The sequence below is a fragment of the Aotus nancymaae genome, unplaced genomic scaffold (genome assembly GCF_030222135.1).
Source record: "Aotus nancymaae isolate 86718 unplaced genomic scaffold, 86718_ANA_hifiasm-v0.15.2.pri h1tg000058l, whole genome shotgun sequence".
In the NCBI taxonomy this organism is placed as follows: Eukaryota; Metazoa; Chordata; class Mammalia; order Primates; family Aotidae; genus Aotus; species Aotus nancymaae.
The window spans coordinates 41,572,385-41,594,376 of NW_026988472.1; the positions used below are offsets into that span (position 1 = coordinate 41,572,385).

General features: G+C 39.9%; 1 pseudogene; it reads right to left on the reverse strand.

The window, feature by feature from the left end:
• Positions 1–10,155: 10,155 nt before the first annotated feature.
• On the reverse strand, positions 10,156–10,993 carry LOC105705509 (chromobox protein homolog 1-like; annotated as a pseudogene).
• Between the last annotated feature and the right edge of the window lie 10,999 nt (positions 10,994–21,992).

Genomic DNA, 21,992 nt, shown 5'->3' on the forward strand with positions numbered 1-21,992 from the left:
AAATAAGGAATATAGGGCATTCTATAATAGGTACTGCCTTCCTTCAGTTTGGCCAGGCCAGGCTCAGGAAAGGAATGAGAGATAGAATAGGAGACTTACCCCTTCACTATATGTTTATTTTCAGAGCTTGAAGTTCCTACAGAGCATCTGAGTAAAGGTCTTAACTGATTGTACTGATTTCAGAACATGTTGGGAACATTTGTTATGGATATGGGGGAAGATGTAAGAGACAAGAGACACATATATAGAAACACATAGACATGCAAACATATATGCACTGGCTGCTCAGTCATATCAGTTAGCTTTTGCTACATCACAAGCCACCCCAAAACTTAGTGTCTTAAAACAGTCCCCATTTACTTAGAACACAATTCTGAGGTTTGTCCAAGTAGTTCTTTTGGTCTAGGTTGAGATATCTCATTTGTCTGCAGTCAGCTAATGAGTTATTGAGAGGTTGGGTGACCTAGCATGGCCTCACACATGTGTCCAGCATTGGCAAGCTGCTGGCTGGGGTGATGAAGGCAGCTACATGTTTCTCACCATCCAGCAGTCTAGCTTGGGATTCAGGGTTTCAAGAGCAACAAGAGAGAAAGCCTCAATGCACAAACACATTCCAAGAGTCTGCTTGCTTTATGTTTGCCAATGTCCCATTGGCCAAAGTAGGTGACATGACCAGCCTAGACTCAAGGGGTGAGGAAACAGACACTGTCTCTTAATGGGAAGATTTGTGATGCCACAAGAAGGGGAAGTATATGGGGGCCATCATTAATATAACCTACCACACCTGCTTGTTTTGCTTTTCCAATTTTCTTCTCATTTAAGATCTGCAGGTTGTCATCCTTCTTCTCACTTGCTAGAGAATGTGTTTTGTTCAACAGCTGTTCTAGCAGCTAGAGAATATAATTTATTTTGAGATGAACCATTTTGCCCTGATATTAATTAAACTCTAGCTCTTTCTCTTGAAAAGAAAATTCTCCATTTCTCTATTCAAATATGACTGTCATATAGATGTCCCCAGAGTCTGGTTGCAAGCCAAATATAGGTGCCATTCCAAGGGACCTGTTGACAGTGTGGACTTGGCTCACCGGCCATGGAGGGCTTGGAATAAAGAAAAATGGAAGAGTCAATATCGTGAAAGAAGAGAGAGAAAGAGGAGAGGAAGTGCTCAGTTAATAAAATTGGCATTGATGTCACCATGAAGGAACATTCAAGCACATACCACTCAACACCTTAGAAGGAAATTGTAGCCTGGAGACCTTAGCTGCATCTTTTTGAAGGTGATTCAACTGCATAGGAGATGAAGCTTAATAATCACAGTGGAGGGAGAATACTCTGCATTCAATTGCATACTGTCATAGCCAGTCAACACTTGGGATCTGTGAGGGAAGTGGGAAGAAAAAGGATTGTTGGATAATGAAGGTGAGTAATGAAGGTGAGCAGAAAAGGGCACATATGGCTAGGGAAGATTTTCCAGGAAAGGAGAGAGACTTGAGACTTCAGTCTTAACTCCCCACTGTGAGACAAACACGTTGAGGAAGAAACAGAGCCCTTTAGCTGGCTTCCCTCCTACCTCACCCTGCTCCTGAAGCACATGCAGCTCTAGCCTAACTTGGTATTGAGCAAGAATTCAAGAACTGTAAATAATCCTCTTTGCCAAAGCTGATCAGACCATGGTGTGAGTGCATACACACAGGAGAGATGCAGGATAGACCAGAGTAGAAAAAAATCTCAGTGAAGCCTGAAGAACATTGGTGTTCCCTCAGGACATAAATAAAATGGTCCCCCAAGCAGTCCCTTGGGGGATTTGAGGGCTTGCTCTTTGGGGTAAAGACTGTCAGTCGTCCATTACAATCCACTCTTTCCTTCTTCCTAGGCACACAGCTTGACTACACTTCCATGTCCCTTGAGATTAGGCTCGGTCACATGGTTGAATTCTGGCTAGTGGAATGTGAGAAAAAGTAATGTATGCCACTTCCAGAATGAGAATATAAGATGGTACGTGTGTCTCCATGCTATCTTTCTTCTTCCCACCACCTGGTACCCACAGCAATCTAGCTTCAACTATATGGATAACAACAATACCTTAGGTAATGGCAGAGCCACACAATAGAAAGACCTCGGGTTTCTGATTGAGTGTGGAGGGGATTTGCTTCACCAATCTGGATCATGCACCTCTGAATTGTTACCTGAAAGACAAGTCCTCTTTCTAGTTCTGTAGTCTATGGTGTTGTTAGGTGTCTTTGTCACAGCATGTTAGCTTTTATTCTAACTGATGCTTTCATTCATTCAACCTAAATATTATAGGGTCCCTCTGGAGAATTCTCCTCTGGCCTTGAGGTCATTAGAACTATATATACAACCCTGAAAAGACTGTAGAATGATGGTTCTATTTCAATTTTCTTGGTAAGAGGAAAAAGAGTTGTCTTTTCCCTTACATGACTCAGCAAAACTGCTTCAAAACGTATTTTTTCTCCCCAAAGTTTACTCCTTGTGGCAACCATCTTCTCTCTGTGTTTTTCTTTCTTTCTCTTGCTTTTATGCTAGCACCCCAATGTACACACACACACACACACACACACACACTCTCTCTCTCTCTCTGACTCATATATTTGCTATGCTTCTAGAGCCTCCTCTTCCTTCTAGTCTGGTCTCTCTTGGCTTCCCCTATTTGTAGTCTTTATCAACCATCCAGGTCACAAAAACAAAACATCATCCTTAGTACCTGCCCTTATCAGAAGGCAGGAAAATCAGTGAAAAAGTAACTACGTTAATGTTTTGTAGTCAAGAAAAACACAAATAACTTAATACTTCTCCCTGTCCTACATAGGGAAACAAATTCTAATTGAGCATCTATTATGAACTCATAAGACAAATGTAGAACCATCTGGAAGGAGTCTTGAAGAGCACCAATGGGGAAGATTAAAGGTCAGAAAACTACTTGCCTCAAAATTATTAATGAAAGAACCAAGACTAGATCCTGGTCTCCTAATCACTCATGCTCAACTTCTAGCCCTATGCTATTTCCTGACCTTCCCCTATTTCCTGCTCTGAAACTTGCAGGGGAATGCATGAGGCCCCTCCACAGAATGCTTGCTGGAATCTTAGTACTCTAGACCCAGAAGGAAAGCAGGCAAGGCGAGGGCTGGGGAAAATGGGTCACTCACAAAGGCTTCACATCTACCCTATGATCCAGCAGTTTCACTCTTAGATATATACTCAACAGAAATGAAAATATATGCCCATAAGAAGACTCATAGTAGCTTTATTAAGAATAGATGAAAACAAGAAACAACACAAATATCCAACATGATAAGAATTTATAAATAAATTATGCAATAGTCATACAATGAAACACAATCCAGCAATAAAAAGGAAAGAACTACTGATATACACAACATGGATAATCTCAAAAACATTAAGTTGAGTAAAGAAGCAAGACATAAAAGAGTACATTCTGTATGATTTCATTTTTATGAAATTCTGGAATAGCCAATCATAATATAGGATGATAGAAATCACAGTAGTGATTGCCTCTGGTGAAGAATGAGGAATGACTGCAAAGGGGCACAAGGGACCAATCTAGGGGTGATAGGAATGCTCTATATCTTGATTTGTGAGGTGCTTATACAGGCATATATGTTTGTTAAAGCTTATTGAACAGTACATTGAAGATCTATGTATTTCACTATATGTAAATTATATATCAAACAAACATGTACCTAAAATAGTATTGGAAGAAAAAGACTATTAAAAGAAAAATGAGGAAATACAGAAAACACCACAAAGATATTCCTCAAGAAGAGCAACCCCAAGGCACATAATTGTCAGATTCACCAGGGTTGAAATGAAGGAGAAAATGCTAAGGGCAGCCAGAGAGAAAGGTCAGGTTACCCACAAAGGGAAGCCCATCAGACTCACAGCAGATCCCTCAGCAGAAACCCTACAAGCCAGAAGAGAGTGGGGGCCAATATTCGACATCCTTAAAGAAAATAATTTTCAACACAGAATTTCATATCCAGCCAAACTAAGCTTCATAAGTGAAGGAAAAATAAAATCCTTTACGAACAAGCAAGTACTCAGAGATTTCATCACCACCAGGCCTGCTTTACAAGAGCTCCAGAAAGGGGCACTAAACATAGAAAGGAACAACCAGTACCATCCACTCCAAAAACATACCAAATGGTAAAGAGCGTCAACACAATGAAGAAACTGCACCAACTAATGGGCAAAACAGTCAGCTAGCATCAAAATGGCAGGATCAAATTCACACATAACAATATTAACCCTAAATGTAAATGGGCTAAATGCCCCAATCAAAAGACACGGACTGGGAAATTGGATAAAAAGCCAAAACCCATCGGTGTGCTGTATCCAGGAAACCCACCTCACATGCAAGGATACACAAAGACTCAAAATAAAGGGATGGAGAAAGATTTACCAAGCAAATGGAGAGCAAAAAAAAGCAGGAGTTGCAATTCTCGTCTCTGATAAAATAGACTTTAAACCAACAAAGATCAAAAGAGACAAAGAAGGGCATTACATAATGGTAAAAGGATCAATGCAACAAGAAAAGCTAACGATCCTAAATATATACGCACCCAATATAGGAGCACCCAGATACATAAGGCAAGTTCTTAATGATTTACAAAGAGACTTAGACTCCCACACAATAATAGTGGGAGACTTTAACACCCCATTGTCAATATTGGACAGATCAATGAGACAGAAAATTAACAAGGATATCCAGGACTTGAACTCAGACCTGGAAAAAGCAAACCAAATAGAATTTACAGAACTCTCCACCCCAAATACACAGAATATACATTCTTCTCAGCACCACATCACACCTACTCTAAAATTGACCACATAATTGGAAGTAAATCACACCTCAGCTAATGCAAGAGAACAGAAATCATAACAAACAGTCTGTGAGACCACAGTGCAATAAAGTTAGAACTCAGAATTCAGAAACTAACTCAGAACCGCACAGCTTCATGGAAACTGAACAACTGTCTCTTGAATGTTGACTGGATAAACAATGAAATGAAGGCAGAAATAAAGATGTTCTTTGAAACCAACGAGAATGAAGACACAACATACCAGAATCTCTGGGACACATTTAAAGCAGTGTCTAGAGGAAAATTTATAGCAATAAATGCCCACATGAGAAGCAAGGAGAGACCTAAAATCGACATCCTATCATCAAAATTGAAACAGCTAGAGGAGGAAGGTCAAAAAAACTCAAAACCTAGCAGAAGACAGGAAATAACTAAGATCAGAGCAGAACTGAAGGAGACAGAGACACAGAAAACCCCTTTGAAAAATCAATAAATCCAGGAGCTGGTTTTTCAAGAAGATCAACAAAATAGACCACTAGCCAGACTAATAAAAAAGAAAAGAGAGAATAATCAAATAGATACAATAAAAAATGATAAAGGGGATATCACCACAGATTCCACAGAAATACAAACCATCATCAGAGATTATTACAAACAACTCTATGCACATAAACTAGTAAATGTGGAAGTAATGGATAAATTCCTGGACACTTGCATCCTCCCAAGCCTAAACCAGGAAGAAGTCGAAACCCTCGAATAGACCAATAACAAGGGCTGAGGTTGAGGCAGCAATTAATAGCCTACCACCCAAAAAAAGCCCAGGTCCAGATGGCTTCATAGTCAAATTCTACCAGACATACAAAGAGGAGCTGGTACCATTCCTTCTGAAACTATTCCAAACAATCCAAAAAGAGGGAATCCTTCCCAAATCATTTTATGAGACCAACATCATCCTGATACCAAAACCTGGCAGAGACTCAGCAAGAAAAGAAAACTTCAGGCCAATAACCATGATGAACATAGATGCAAAAATCTTCAATAAAATACTGGCAAACTGATTGCAACAGCACATCAAAAAGCTTAACCACCATGATCAAGTAGGCTTCATCCCGGGGATGCAAGGCTGGTTCAACATACGCAAGTCTATAAACGTAATTCACCACATAAACAGAATCAAAGACAAAAACCACATGATTATCTCAATTGATGCAGAGAAGGCCTTTGACAAAATTCAACAGCCCTTTATGCTAAAAACCCTCAATAAACTAGGTATTGACAGAACGTATCTCAAAATAATAAAAGCTATTTACAACAAACTAACAGCCAATATCATACTGAATGGGCAAAAAAACTGGAAGCATTCCCTTTGACATCTGGCACTAGACAAGGATGCCCTCTCTCACCACTCCTATTCAATATAGTATTGGAAGTTCTAGCCAGAGCAATCAGGCAAGAAAAAGAAATAAAGAGTATTCAATTAGGAAAGGAGGAAGTCAAATTGTCTCTATTTGCAGACGACATGATCTGCAATCACGTCTCAGCCCAAAATTGTCTCAGCCCAAAATCTCCTAAAACTGATAAGCAACTTCAGCAAAGTCTCAGGATACAAAATCAATGTGCAAAATTCACAAGCATTCCTATACACCAATAACAGACTTAAAGAGAGCCAAATCAAGAATGAACTGCCATTCACAATTGCTACAAAGAGAATAAAATACCTAGGAGTACAACTAACAAGGAACGTAAAGGACCTCTTCAAGGAGAACTACAAACCACTGCTCAGGGAAATAAGAGAGGACACAAACAGATGGAGAAACATTCCATGTTCATGGTTAGGAAGAATCAATATTGTGAAAATGGCCATACTGCCCAAAGTAATTTACAGATTCAACGGTATTCCCATCAAGCTACCAATGACCTTCTTCACAGAACTGGGAAAAACCACCTTAAACTTCATATGGAACCAAAAGAGAGCCCGCATAGCCAAGTCAATTCTAAGCAAAAAGAACAAAGTGGGAGACATCACACTACCAGACTTCAAACTATACTACAAGGCTACAGTAATCAAAACAGCATGGTACTGGTACCAAAACAGAGATATAGACCAATGGAACAGAACAGAGGCCTCGGAGGCAACACAACATATCTACAACCATCTGATCTTTGACAAACCTGACAAAAACAAGCAACGGGGAAAGGATTCCCTGTTTAATAAATGGTGTTGGGAAAACTGGCTAGCCATATGCGGAAAGCAGAAACTGGACCCCTTCTTGACACCTTACACTAAAATTAACTCCAGATGGATTAAAGACTTCAACATAAGACCTAACACCATAAAAACCCTAGAAGAAAATCTAGGCAAAACCATTCAGGACATAGGCGTAGGCAAGGACTTCATGGCCAAAACACCAAAAGCATTGGCAACAAAAGCCAAAATAGACAAATGGGACCTAATCAAACTCCACAGCTTCTGCACAGCAAAAGAAACAGTCAATAGAGTGAATCGGCAACCAACAGAATGGGAAAAAATTTTTGCAGCCTACCCATCTGACAAAGGGCTGATATCCAGAATTTACAACGAGCTAAAAAAGATTTACAAGAAAAAAAAAACAAGCCCATTCAAAAGCGGGCAAAGGGTATGAACAGACACTTTACAAAAGAAGACATACATGAGGCCAACAAACATATGAAAAAATGCTCATCATCACTGGTCATTAGAGAAATGCAAATCAAAACTACATTGAGATACCATCTCACGCCAGTTAGAATGGTGATCATTAAAAAATCTGGAGACAACAGATGCTGGAGAGGATGTGGAGAAATAGGAACACTTTTACACTGTTGGTGGGAGTGTAAACTAGTTCAACCATTGTGGAAGACAGTGTGGCGATTCCTCAAGGACCTAGAAATAGAAATTCCATTTGACCCAGCAATCCCATTACTGGGTATATATCCAAAGGATTATAAATCGTTCTACTATAAGGACACATGCACACGAATGTTCATTGCAGCACTGTTTACAATGGCAAAGACCTGGAACCAACCCAAATGCCCATCAATGATAGACTGGACAGGGAAAATGTGGCACATATACACCATGGAATATTATGCAGCCATCAAAAACGATGAGTTTGTGTCCTTTGTAGGGACATGGATGAACCTGGAAACCATCATTCTCAGCAAACTGACATGAGAACTGAAAATCAAACACTGCATGTTCTCACTCATAGGTGGGTGTTGAACAATGAGAACATATGGACACAGGGAGGGGAGCATCACACACTGGGGTCTGTTGGGGGGAAATAGGGGAGGGACAGAAGGGGGTGGGGTGTTGGGGAGAGAGAGGATGGGGAGAAATGCCAGATATAGGTGATGGGGGGGAAGGCAGCAAACCACACTGCCATGTGTGTACCTATGCAACAATCTTGCATGTTCTTCACATGTACCCCAAAACCTAAAATGCAATTTAAAAAAAAAGAAAAAATCAATAAAGTATGGGATGGTACCTTAAATTTTTAAAAAAAAGAAAAGAAAAATGAACACATTAAATTTGTAACTTTTGTTTCTTTCTATATAAGGTAAAGAAGATCTCTCTCAAGTCGCATTCCTCTCCCTTGTCTCCCATCTTCTTCCTATCCTTGGCCTTTATTCTATATCTGATAATCATATCAAAACTCTCCCTTCCCCACTTCAAAACCATCCTGCCAAATTTGTTGCATGCAAATGTCCAGCTTCCGCCAGTGACACAGCCCAAATAAACCATGTGTTTCCAAATCAGGCTGAAGATGAATGAGACATGAGCAGGGAGGTGATGTTGAAAATGCTTTATAAAAATATAAATCTATACTTTTATTAAGACAAAAATTGACAATGTGGTAAGAAGTTTACATGTAAACGAAGTTTTCACAGAAACCTAATACATGCCTAAAACAATTTTACAACGTAGCTCTAGATGCAAGTCTAGACGATATCAAGAACGGATGGAGCTCCTGACTTAACACAGAGCATTTTCGGTATCACTCAATTCTCAGGATTTCGTTTTAAAATTTGTTTTGTTTTGTTTTGTTTTGTTTTAAAGTGAACCACTGCCCCAGTATGAAAGTTTAATCTTCTCCTGATACAAAGGCTTTTGAAATCGTTCATCTCCTAAATTGATTCAATGAAACTTGTGCTGTCAGTGACTGGACCCTACCACCAATGGTTTCAGAGTTCAAAGCTCAAAAAACAGAGAGACTCCAAGAGTTCTCCATCCTAAGCGCATAGGCCCTTGTCTTTCCCCTACTCTCCCATCTCCTCTACCACCTTCTTCTCCTTCCCCAACACCTCAGCCATTGGCTTGGATGGCGAAGCTGATATTTATAACTTCATAATTGAAAAATAAAGGGTTTTCTTCTTTAATTTCAGGAATTAGCACCTCTAAGATAGAATGATCTGCCTGTGTATAGGCTTCAATAAAAGCCTTCCCTCCTTAGTTACTTTCCATCTGCAAAATGGCAGCTTTCGTAACTTATGATGTGGCTTAATTCTTTGTGGGGAACAGCATTAAATTCAAGCAGGGAATACCCTGTCTTACAGGTTTCAGATATTCAGGTTTTTTAAATCAAAAAATAATTTTTGTGGGTACATAGGAGGTGTATATACTTATGGGATACAGAAGATATTGTGGTATGGACATGCTTATTCACAGTTTTCAAATAGTCTCTCACAGTTCTTATTTATGGTGCCAATGACATATTTAATGTGAAATATTCTGGACACAGAAACAAATCATTGTCCTTTCCATTGCTTCACTATTTCCCCAATCAGGCCCTAAATTGTAATCAAAATGAGGCTACCCATCTCCATTTCTCCCCACTCCATCTCTCCCTTCCCCAAATCATACACCAATAATAGCCAAAAACTACACAATGCTACACTGTAAAAATGCAGAGTTGACATTATTGGGAAGAAGGCTGAGGGTTGTGGAGATGCTCTTTGAAGATCTACAGTATATTTTTGCTCTCCTACACACCCAATTCTGCAAGTTTTGTCCTTCATAGAAGGCCCTTTGCTTTTTCTCAGTAAAGTGCAACAAAGGTTACCTTGAAACACTTATCCTCCTTCCCCTCCACTGGGACTATGTGCAAGCTACACAGCTTGGAACAATTTCCAAGCACTTGGCCTACTACTGCAGGGCACAGAGACTATACTGGCTCTTCAAAGGATATCTTCTCAAGCCACCTCTGTGATGTCAACACAAGTCAAACTCCTTCCCTCCCCACTTGAAACTCCCAGCCAGACGTGACAGGGCTAGTGCTCAGGAGAATAATTCTTGTCATCATTTTTTGTCATTGCTCTCCTGAGGTAGGAATGCCCACATAGGCCTTTCCTCATAAAAGGATATGACAACCTGTGGGCATTTGACATTGACTTTCTTGGCAGGGACCAGGTCAGCCTCATCAGAGTTTTCCCATTTCATCAGGAACGTGAGCTCTCAACTGGAGTCTGTAGCTCCAATAATTTGCTCAGTTCCAAAGCCCAGCAAAGTCTCGTGGCTTTTCCAACTCTCCTTTCTTCTTTGGTTTGCTGTCCTCTCCATTATCTTCAGAATCAGAATCAGCTCTGCACTTGCCTCCTTCTGATCTGTCTGTCTCAGGTGCTATTTTCTGTGACTGCAGAAACTCAGCAATGAGGTCAGGCAATCCAGGTTCTCTTCTGGCTCCCAAGAGTCATCCTCATCTAAGAAACTCCTCCACTTTAGTAGGGCTCCACTTTGCCCTTTACTGGTTGACAGTCAACAATGTTCTCCACCACATATTTTTCTTCCCTCTCTTCTAGCACCTCCTCTATTTCCTTCTTGTTTTGTTTTTTCCATATAGTGCCTACCAGCTTTCTAGTGTAAAGAGTGACACTGCTTAGAGAAGCATCCAAGAGCCTGAAAGGAGCATGTCATGTTGGACTCACCGGGGGAGTGGCACCCAGGAAGGCAGCAAGCAGGGTGGCGGCAATGGAGCCGCTCACTGAAGCAGCATACTGAAGGCCCCGGCCAGCAGTCCTCCCCTCTGTTGAACCTGGAAGCTCTTTACCAATTCCTGGAGCACAATCCCACTGGGGAACTCCAGGAGAGCATTTGGAACAAATTGTTCATTTTGCAAGTTATTGGGGTATATATACATGAACTACCATTCATCACTGGTTGAAGGCTGCTCATAGGAAATGTTAATTCTCCAGGACTTCTGGTCTACTGAGTGCACAGGCAAGGTGGGCTCTGGTGCCCAGAGAAAGCCCTTTGGCAAAAAAAATGCAGAAATTGGCAGTTGGAAGTCAGATAAACATGAACAGAAATGGTAAGGCCTGACCAATTAAGGGTGAAGCATTAACATTGTCAGCTACAAGACCTAACCACATAGGATCATATATTATTCTCCAGTTGAGTTTGGTTTCTTAATCGAGGCCCCCTGTACTGATTAGCTTTTTTTTGTGTAACAAACCACCCCAAACCACAGTGGCTTAAATCAATAAATATTTTATTTTGCTCACAATTCTGTGAGTTGACCAGGTGATTTTCAAATCTGGGCTGACTCTGCTGATCTCTGTTCAGCTCTCTCACATGTCTATACTCAGCTGGTGGATCAGCTGGAAGCCAGATGATACGGGACAGCCTCACTCACATGTCGGGTGATTGGCAGGCTATTAGCTGGGGCACCTTAGTTCTCCTCCCTGAAGCTTCAATCTCCAGCAGGCTATCCTGGACTTCTCATATAGTAGCTTCAGGGTCGCAAGCACAGTGAGAGAGCAAACTCCAATGTGCAAGGGGTTTTCAAGCCTCTACTTGTGTTCTCTTTTCAAGAGGTGGAGTTTTTCTCTTCTCCTTCAATCTGGAGTGGCCTTTTGATATGCTTTGGCCACTGGGATCACAACAAATACAATGTAGGCAGAGACTTGAAAAGTGTTTGCATTTAAGGACCTACACTCTTGTTCTTGGAACTCTAAGATGCCATGGGAACAAGCCTGGGTTAACCTTCTGGAGAATAAGCAATATATGGCCCTGTTATCCCCATCACCCCAAGAGACAGCCAGTCAACCACTAGACATGTGACTGAGGTCATCTGGGACCTCACCAACTCACCAGCCAAGTTCAGACCCATGAGTGAGCCCAGCTGGGCCCAGAATAATCATGAGTTAAATGAATGCTGGTTGTTTTAAGCCACTAAATCTTGAGGTGTTTGTTACATGGCAAAAACTAACTGATACATGGGATAAAGGAGTGAAGTTAGATTAAGTGATGTAGTAAAGCCTCACTAAGAAGAGAACATTTAAACTGAGACTTTTAAAATGCCAGGGAGATGTTGATGGTAAGAGGGAGTGGGGAATTCAAGGCATAGAGAACAGCAAGGGCAAAGGTCATGAGATAGGAAAGGGCTTGGTGTTTTGAGGGAATTGAGAGGAGATAAAGAAGGAAGGCTTCTAGGACTGAGGACCAGAGAGAGGGAGAGAGAGAAAATTGAGGAGTGCAAGGGTAATCTATTCATCCTTTTATCAGAGGAATGAGGTCATGATAGTATGTTCTTTATTAGTGTCCTTCATTAATAAAGTCTTATTCAACAATACATTATGAGTATATCTGAAGCATTTAAATTATATATTATTAATAGAAAAGATGCTAATAGAAATTATTCACATTCTTTATCCAATCTTTTCATACTTTTCATTCTCCTCTTTCTCTTCTCCCCAGACTCAGCTGCCGTAGGAGAAAGCTGGGGCAGAGGCAAACTTAACAATCCTTACAATGAAGACAAAATGAAAACTCATAAACTAAACAAAAGAATTCACAAAAGCAAAACTGGGATGTGAATTAGCCATTCAGTAAATTGACCATTTTGCATACTGGATCTTGGAACATTGGCTTCAATCTCTGCCCTCTCTGAGTCTTAATGTCCTCAGAAGACAGACTGGATGAAGCCTAAATCCATTCTAGCCCTTGAGGTTTTGTGAGAACCTCAAGTTTTGTGGGTATAGAGGTGTGTGTGTGGTAGGGGCAGGGGTGTGCATATGAGTAAACAAATTAATTAATCTTAGGTGCCTGAAAAGCATTAAAGTAGAAAAAGAACAACAGGACTTGGAGGTTGAGGATGGAGAGTAAAGGAGAAGACTCACCAGGTTTTCTTGATTTGAATTAGATTGTAGTCAGCAATTAGCTGGTCCTCTAATCTCAAACTCTAATGCTTGGCCACAAATGTGTCATAATCAAAGGGTGGATATGGAAATGGAGCAGAGTTGAGACCCCTATTTCAACAATCAGTTAAATTCACCAGGCAATGCCTGAATAAGCTTTAGTTAATTTTGTTAAATGAAAGAAGAAAACTATACCATGTCTGGCATGGAAGCAGACTTCCAGAAAAAAAAACAGGGGCAATGTACAAAGAACATGGAAAAACATATTTTGCCTGAGAACAAATGGTAACAAAAACTATGTTGTTTAACTGGCTTAGTGTCATGGAAAAGGCACTAATCAGGACATCAGGGATCGAGCTTTGCTTCTGCTATTAATTCACTTTGTAATAGAAACAAAATTATGACAACTTTCTGTGCTGCACTTTCTTCTTATGAATATGTGACTGTATCAGAGATAGAAAACACACTTAGCATACATGCCACCACCATACTTGTTCAGACCAGTGAGAGAGATCAATAATCACTCATAGCAATCTTTTCTGTTAACATCTAGATGTGTCCTCAGAATCCATCTCAACACAGTGCTTTCAGTAATCACTACCAAATTAACAGAGTTGGTCCTCAAAATTAAACCTATCTGCTCTTCAAGACTAAAGCCCCAGTTCCCAACCTATGAGCTGCAGACTGCTGAGAGACGATGAGGTTACTGCAATATGTTTCTTAAGACATGCTCTCCAAGCCTTGTCTGTAATATCAACAAAGTGCTATCTTATTTGTGTCCTCATTCCCAAAAGATGCTGGGAATATCTGGCCTAGGGGATTTCAAACTCTTCCTCTGCTCTATTATTTTCCACTCCTAGACTAAATTTCCCTTTCTTCTACCCAATTCCCTTCTACCTCCTTCCTTCTACTCAAGATCTTCTAACACTAACACAGACTCTTTGATCAGAAAGGAATTTCCTCATCCTCTGTGAAAAGGGAAAGAACCAGACAACATATGATATCAAATGAGTCACAATAATCATCATTGCTTTGTCCTTGAGATGAGCTGTGACCAACTTGAGGGTCATCTGCCAAAACTGGCTCTGGGCATCACTTTCATATTTAAGGTCAGAATGCTAGGTTTCTTTCTTCCATGTCATTTCTCAGACCTTCTTAAATATTTAATTTCATCTTAGCTTCAAGTTTTGTTTCTTCTTCAGAGCTTTAGGCAATCAAAGCTTAGCTTGCATTCTAAGACCCAAGGAAGTATGAAATGTGAGCTTTGGCACCACCACTTATTAATCAAATGGCCTTCATTAGTTTTACCTTTCTGAGATTCAGCTTCCTCATATGTAAAATTGGATAGTTGTGGTAATTAAATAATATATATAAATTGCCTAGCGCAGAGCCTGCCATATAGTAGATATTCAATAAATGACAACAATAACAATGACAATAGATTAACCTATTGGAAATGTGCTGTGATGTCATGTACTTTGTTAAGCAAGTTATAGACAACCTGTTTAATCAAACGTATTTCCTCTTTTTGATAGGTTGCAGAAATGGTCACAATTATTTGCAGCTTATAGATCTCTACTCGTTGATTCTGGACAATAATGTGAGAGAAGCTACCTTGTGTGAGTTATAAGCCTAGGCCTCAACATGCTTTGCAGACTTTTGTTCTTGCTCCCGGGAGCCTTCCTACCTGCCATATAAACAAGACTGACCTAGCTTACTTGAGAGTGAGAGACAAATGGAATAAAGACATGCTTTCCCAGATAAGGCCATCCTAGGCTAACAAGTCCCCAGCCAACATGGCAGCTGACTACATTTGCCATGAGTAAGCCTCACTGAGATCAAGTGAGTCTGACTTGGATCAGCATAACTGCCTAGCTAATCCCAGTCCAAATTGCTGCCTCACAGAATTTTGAGCTACATAAAGGGCTGTTGTTTGAAACCACTAAGTTTTGTGATGGCTTGTAATGAAACAAAAAGTGATATGTATTTCTTCTTCAGCACACAACTAAACTACATTTGTCATATTCCCTTGCTTCTAGATTGGCCATGTGACTAGTTCTTCCCAGTGAAATGTGAGTGGAAATGGACATGTGTCACTTTTGTGCCAAAGTAGTTTAGGAGCTGGTGTCCCTTCTCACTTTCTCTTCCTCTGTCTGTTGACTGAATGCAGAGGTTCTAGCTAAGGACTCTACAATATAGACAGAACCTGGGTCCCTGAATTACCAAATGGAGAGGAGCCACTCACCAGACCAGAACATCCATTTGGACTTTATGTGATCTAGTAATAAACTTCAATTGTGGTAAGCCAAGAGGTTTGAGGATGTCTATGGTATGGTAGCTGACATTACCTTAACTAGCATACATGTATTATACATAATCAAATGATCCCCATTTACTGATGACAAAACTGAGGGAAAGAGAAATTAAGCTAGTAAGAGTTGGAATATAGACCCAGTCTGTGTGATTCATAGCAACTCCACATTGTACCTTCTCAAGGTAATTGCTATAGCCATTATTATTAAAATTCCTTGAGGCTTTAATTTATTTGAGTGATGAGTGATGATATGACAATGCAGTCCCTTGTCATATCTTGCCTTTCCCTCATTCCTCAAACTCCAAAGACACTGAGGTTGGTGTGGAGGGAGGAATTCATATTGGAGTCTCTCTCTTCAAGGTCCAGCTGCTCAGCATATTACAGTCAAAGAGAATGACCTGAAAACCTTGCACCTACAGAACTAACTAATGGAATGGCTTTCTCCAGAGCTCTGAGTCTACCATACACTGAAATTATGCATTTTAGTTTTCTCCTTTGGTTCCCATGCCTGTCACTTTATTTCCACTATAGCCTCTCCCAGTATTATAAGGATGAATTAGAAAGACATGTTTGCTTCCTGTGTTTTCATTCACCAGCACCTATATGCCAGGCACTATGCTAGGCACTGGGGCACAATGACCAAAATAGATAGGATCTCTGCCCTTACTGAGCTTATAAGTGAGAAAAAAAGCAAAATGAGTAGATGGGACATTGATATAGGTTTGCATCTATATAGATATAAATGAATATCCAGAACGGATGACTGATAGTATATTTGGTGACTATTTTGCCAACATCTAGGACAGTGGTCGTTCACCTTAGTTTGTATGAGAATCATCCAGAGGCTTCTTAAAATATGTACTATGAGGCCTCATCCTGAGATTTTCACCTGGAAGATCAGGAGAAGGGGTCTAGGAATCTGCATTTTTAGCAAACTCACTGGGAGATTCTAATGCAGATGATCCTTTGAGAAACTCTAGCCTGTGCTAAGGTGCAACATTTCCACAGAACTTTGCAGATGTGGTACTGGAACTCATGGGCAGATCTAGGCCAGGCCTCTTCAGCCAAAGTCTGGGGCACTGATCAGTAACATGATAGTGCATAGAACTGCTAGCAAGGCAGCACCACAGAATGCCCAGAACAGAGAACAAAGAATCCAATGAAATCCATTGAGTCTGCATGAAAAGGTGGAGGGAAAGGATAACTATCATCACTGAAGTGACAAATAATGTGCTGAATGTAACTACTTTGCTTGAATTAAGGTAGCATAAGGTTTTCAGGGAAGCAGATTGTGGGGATACACTAAAATAGCCTAACAGACTTGAAACACTTAGAAACTCAGATTTTTTTCTTACCTTAAATCCAATATTCACTGAAAAGAAGAATTCATATCCAAAACAAGCAGTCCTAAATTGTTTCAAAAAGAACTACCAATTACAGCTGTGTCCCTGGCCAAAGCCCAGTTTGGGGAGCAGATTGCTGTCTTTTAATAAGAGATTTTGTCCCTAAGGACAGAACAAGTACAAGTGGTTAGAAATTACAGGGAGGCAGAGTTCAGCTTGCTGTGAGGAAGAACTTTCAAATAATGTAAAAATGTAACAGGCGTCCTTTGAGGTAGCAAACTGTCTGTTACTTGAAGAATTTAAGCCAACCCTAGATGCACTTGTGTGTATTTACCAAACTTTCTTTGTATCTAGTGATTTTTTTAAAAACCCACAAGATTAAGACCCAGTCCTTGGCCTCAGGACTAGGCCATTCTAGTGGGGAAGATGGACAAGTAAACCCACAATTATAATATAGCACAATGAGACCATGACTATAGTGTATCTGGTTAGTGCAAGAGTCCAAGAGAGGAGGTTCTGGATCAAGTGAAAAGGTCAGAGAAGGCTTTCTAACTAGAAGTGACATGAGATCTGAATGCTAAGCCACTCAGAAGAAGAAGGATTGATGTTCTGGGCAGATGCAACTGCACATGTGAGGCTCTGGAAGCATGACACAGCATTGTGGAGGAGGAGAAAAGGTGAGAAATTCAGTAGGCTATAGGGGGAAGGAGGCAGGACTAAAAGCTAGAGAGTCAGGCATGGATCAGATCATGAGGAACCTCTTGAACTAAGGTGAAGGGTTTTAGTTTCATCTACAAAAATGGTGAGATGCCATTGAAAACTGACCTCAATAATTTCTGAAGCCCTTTTCTATCAAAAATTCTTCGAGCCTAGAAAACTATTTGCTTCTTCCAAAATTATTTTCTATATTGGTGATACGTATATAAAATCAATGCAATTTTAGTCACAATCAAGCATTTGTAGGGTCCTGGTATGCAAATGAGATGGCATTATAAATCAGTAGAGAAAGAATACACTGTTAATAAATAGTATTAAGGGAAGTGGGGGATGTTATTGTTTAATGGTTACAGAGTTTCCGTTAGGGATTATGGAAAAGTTCTAGAAACAGACAGTGGTGACAGTTGCACAACATTGTGAATTTACTTAATGCCACTGAATTGTGTACTTCAAAATAGCTGAGACAGTAAATGTTGTGTTATACCAATTTACCACAATAAGTATTTTTTTAATCTTAAAAATACTTGAAGAACAAAAAAATTGATGGAATAATTGAAAAACAGACAACTCACAAGTTCTAAAAACAGCCCTTAAACATAAGAAAAATGTTCAAACTCACATAATTTCAGAAATACAAAATAAAGCAACACTAAGATGCCGTTTCCTACCTGTCAGGTTGGTAAAACTTTAAAAGTGTAACAACAAACTGTGTTGGCAAGGCTGTGGGCAACAGGCACTCTCACACTTTATTGGTGGGCGTGCAAACTTGTACCATCCTTTTGAAGGGACATTTAACAATATGTACAGAATTGCATATGCAAGTTACCTTTTGATCCAGCAATATTTCTTCTGATATATTTCCATCAAACAATACAAAAATACATATGCAATAAAGTCATTTATTGTGGCATAATTTGTAATCATAGAATATTGGAAACAACCAAATGCTGATACATAGGAGAGTGGCTGAATAAATAAATGGAGCATTTACATGAGGGAGTACTATACAAATATAAAAAAGGAATGAGGAAGCTGATGAGTGAGCTCCAAGACATAATGGTGAGTGAAGCAAAAAACATGGGAAAGTACAAAAGAGTAGCATGCTACCCTTCATGTAAGAAAGAAGAGGATATTAAAAAAATACATGTATCTGCCCAATTGTGCAAAAGAAATACAGAGAGGATAAACCAGAAACTGAAGAGATTGGGTAATGAAAGGAGGTGGGTGGGAAGACAGTGGGAAAAAAATGAGGGAATGGGGAATATGTAATAGACATGAAAGTGACACTTGTATGTGTATACATTTTTGGTTACTTCTGGCTTTTAGAACTATGTTAATGCTTTGCATATCCTAAGAAAATTAAAACTAATATGTGAGGAGAGTTCAAAATGGATTACAATCAGTAACACATGAGTCTAACTGTATTGCAAGTGAACAATATAACCAACTGAAGGGAAAATAACTAACCTAAGTAACGTTGTTTAGCAAGATTGGTTGTATACTGTAATGTTAAAGACAGCAAACAGTGTATGTTGTTCTCCAGTTACAGAATTGTTTTTCACAGGGATTTAGATTAGCAATTCTGAAACTGCTCTATGTGTATAGTAGGGCTTAGCAAATAACTGAATTATCATGAATAATGAGAACTGAGTTTCTCACTGTTACGAAAAGGAACTACAAATAAAGACAAGGGATAAAAGGAACCCTGTAGTGCTATGTTGAAGGAAGTATCAGTATGAACTCATAGTTTTAAACATATGTACATATGGAGAGGTATAGAAATAAATATAGGTGTGTGTTATACATGTGTGAACATATATGCATATATTCCCTAACCGTTTACTGAAAGCATGAGGAAGTAATGACACCCTAGTGGCCATGAGCACACCTAGTGCTCACATCTTGATTTCTAAATACGATTCCCCACAAAAGAAACCAGGTCTCCTTAGAGAAATGATGATCTCAGGGCAGAGGCAGGGAAAATACAAGATAATCCTGAAACATCTTATGGTGCCAGAAAGTAAGGAAGTGCTCAAAAAATGATGAGGACACGTCGAAAGGACATGGAGCTAACTTGAAGGAGCTCCCAGTGGCAAAATCTGGAAAAATTTGAACCAGAAAATAATAATAGCAACAGTTTATAACCCACAGGAAAAAAATCTATACTAATATAAATAAATAAATAAATAAATGGAGATTAAAGGAGCAGCTGTTTCTTATAGTAGAATTCTAATTGATACATATAGAAGAAATGATGGAAATTGAAAGACATCATCATTTGGCAAAGGCCACAGTAATAGTTGTTACAGGCGAGAGTTATTGATGTGTGCTGTTGGACGGAATGGTGCCCCCTCCATTCCTATGTTGAAGCCCTAACCTTGAATGTGACTATATTTGGAGATAGGGCCATTAAAGAAGTAATTAAGGTTAAGTGAGGCCATAGGAATGGGCTCTAATCCGATATGACTGCTGTCCTCATAAGAAGAGGAAGACACACCAGGAATACACACTCAGAGAAAAGGTCATTTGAGGATACAGTGAGAAGGTGATCATCTGCAAGCAAAGACGAGAGGCCTTGAGAGAAACCAATCCAGCTGACACCTTGTTCTAGGACTTCCAACCTCCAGAACTGTGAGAAAATAAATTTCTGTTGTTTAAGCCACCCAATCAATAATATTTTGTTATGGTGGCCCTAGCCAACCAATGCATATCTAAAATTAGTGGGCCAAAGTAAGATTAGAAACAAGATATTTACATAGTCTCAAAGCCTCTCCTCACAAGATACTTTCTAATTACAAAGCTTAAAATAATAACTTTAAAGTAGTAGAAAAACCTTGCAGATACCACCTCAACCAGTGATCAAAGTTAACATCACTAGTAATAAGACATATTGACATCATGAACCACTGATAGGATGGCTTAAGACAGACACAATATCATTTCTGTGAGATACCTGCCAAAACTGCATTATCTCAATATAATCGTAAGGAAACATTAAAGAAGCCCAAATGGAAGGACATTATATGAAATAACTGACCAATATTCTTCAAAAGTGCAAAGGTAGTAGAAGGCAAGGAAAAGTTGAGGAACTATCACAGATTAAAGAGACTAAGGAGACATGGCAACTAAATGCAATATGGGATTCTGAATTGGATCATGAACCAGAAAAATACATTAGTGACAGAACTGGCAAAATCCATTTAAGGCCTACAGATTAATTTATGGTGTTTTATCAATTTTAATTTCCTGATTTCAATGTTGTACTCTGATTATAAAGGATGTAACAGTAGTGGAACGTCAGTTGAAAGCATATGTGAAATCCATACTATTTTTGCAATTTTTCTGTAAGTCTAAAATGACTTCAATATAAAATTTTTTCCCCTTTTCTCGAGATGGAGTCTCGCTCTGTCATCCAGGCTGGAGTGCAGTGGCGTGATCTTGGCTCACTGCAATCTCCGTCTCCCAGGTTCAAGCAATTCTGCCTCAGCCTCCCAAGTAGCTGGGATTACAGGTGCGAGCCACCATGCCCGGCTTTTTTTTTTTTTTTTTTGTATTTTTAGTAGAGACAGGGTTTCACCACGTTGGCTGGGCTGGTGTCAAACTCTTGACTTCGTGATCTACCCACCTCGGCCTCCCAAAGTGCTGAGATTATAGGCATGAGCCACCATGCCCGGCCCAATATAAAATATTTAAAGAAAACAATATTGAGTAAAAAATCTATGTGCAGGGCTGGGTCTGCTGGCTCATGCCTGTAATCCCACCACTTTGGGAGGCTGAGGTGGGAGGATTGCTTGAGCTCAGTTCAAGACCAACCTGGGCAACGTAGTGAGACCTCATTGCTACAAAATTTAAAGTAAAATTAGCCAGGCATGGTGGTATGCACCCGTAGTCCCAGCTACTCAGGAGGCTGAGGTGGGAGGATCACTTGAGCCTGGGATGTAGAGGCTGCATTGAGCTATGATTGCACCACTGCACTCCAGCCTGGGCAACAGAGCAAAACGCTGTCTGAAAAAAAAATCCAGGTACATAACATTACATTATGATCTCATTTACGTAGTCTTCTAAAATACACACAAGCAGGCCAGGCACAGTGGTTTATGACTGTAATACCAGCACTTTGGGAGGCCAAGGCAAGCAGATCACTTGAGGTCAGGAGTTCAAGACTAGACTGGCCAACATGGCAAAAACCCGTCTCTACTAAAAATACAAAAATTAGCTGGGCATGCTGGTGGGTGCCTGTAATCCCAGCTACTCAGGAGGCTGAGGCAGGAGAACTATTTGAACCCAGGAGATAGAGGCTGCAGTGAGCTAACATCACACCACTGCACTGCAGCCTAGGTAACAGAGCAAGACTCTGTCTCAAAAAATAAAAAGACAAAAACTAAATAAAATACACACAGACAATAAAATGCATTTTTCATATATATGCATGTACTAAAAGTATACAAACATGGGCTAGACAGTGGTTAGTTCTCAGTCTTGGCTGCACATTGGGATCACCTGGGGAGCTTTAAAAACGGCTGATGTGGGAAAAGAGGGTAAGTTTCAGTTCTTCCCTTTGTCGCTCTAGTGATCCCTAGTTTCAAGAAGTAAAACTACATATCCATATCTACATTAAATAAGGGG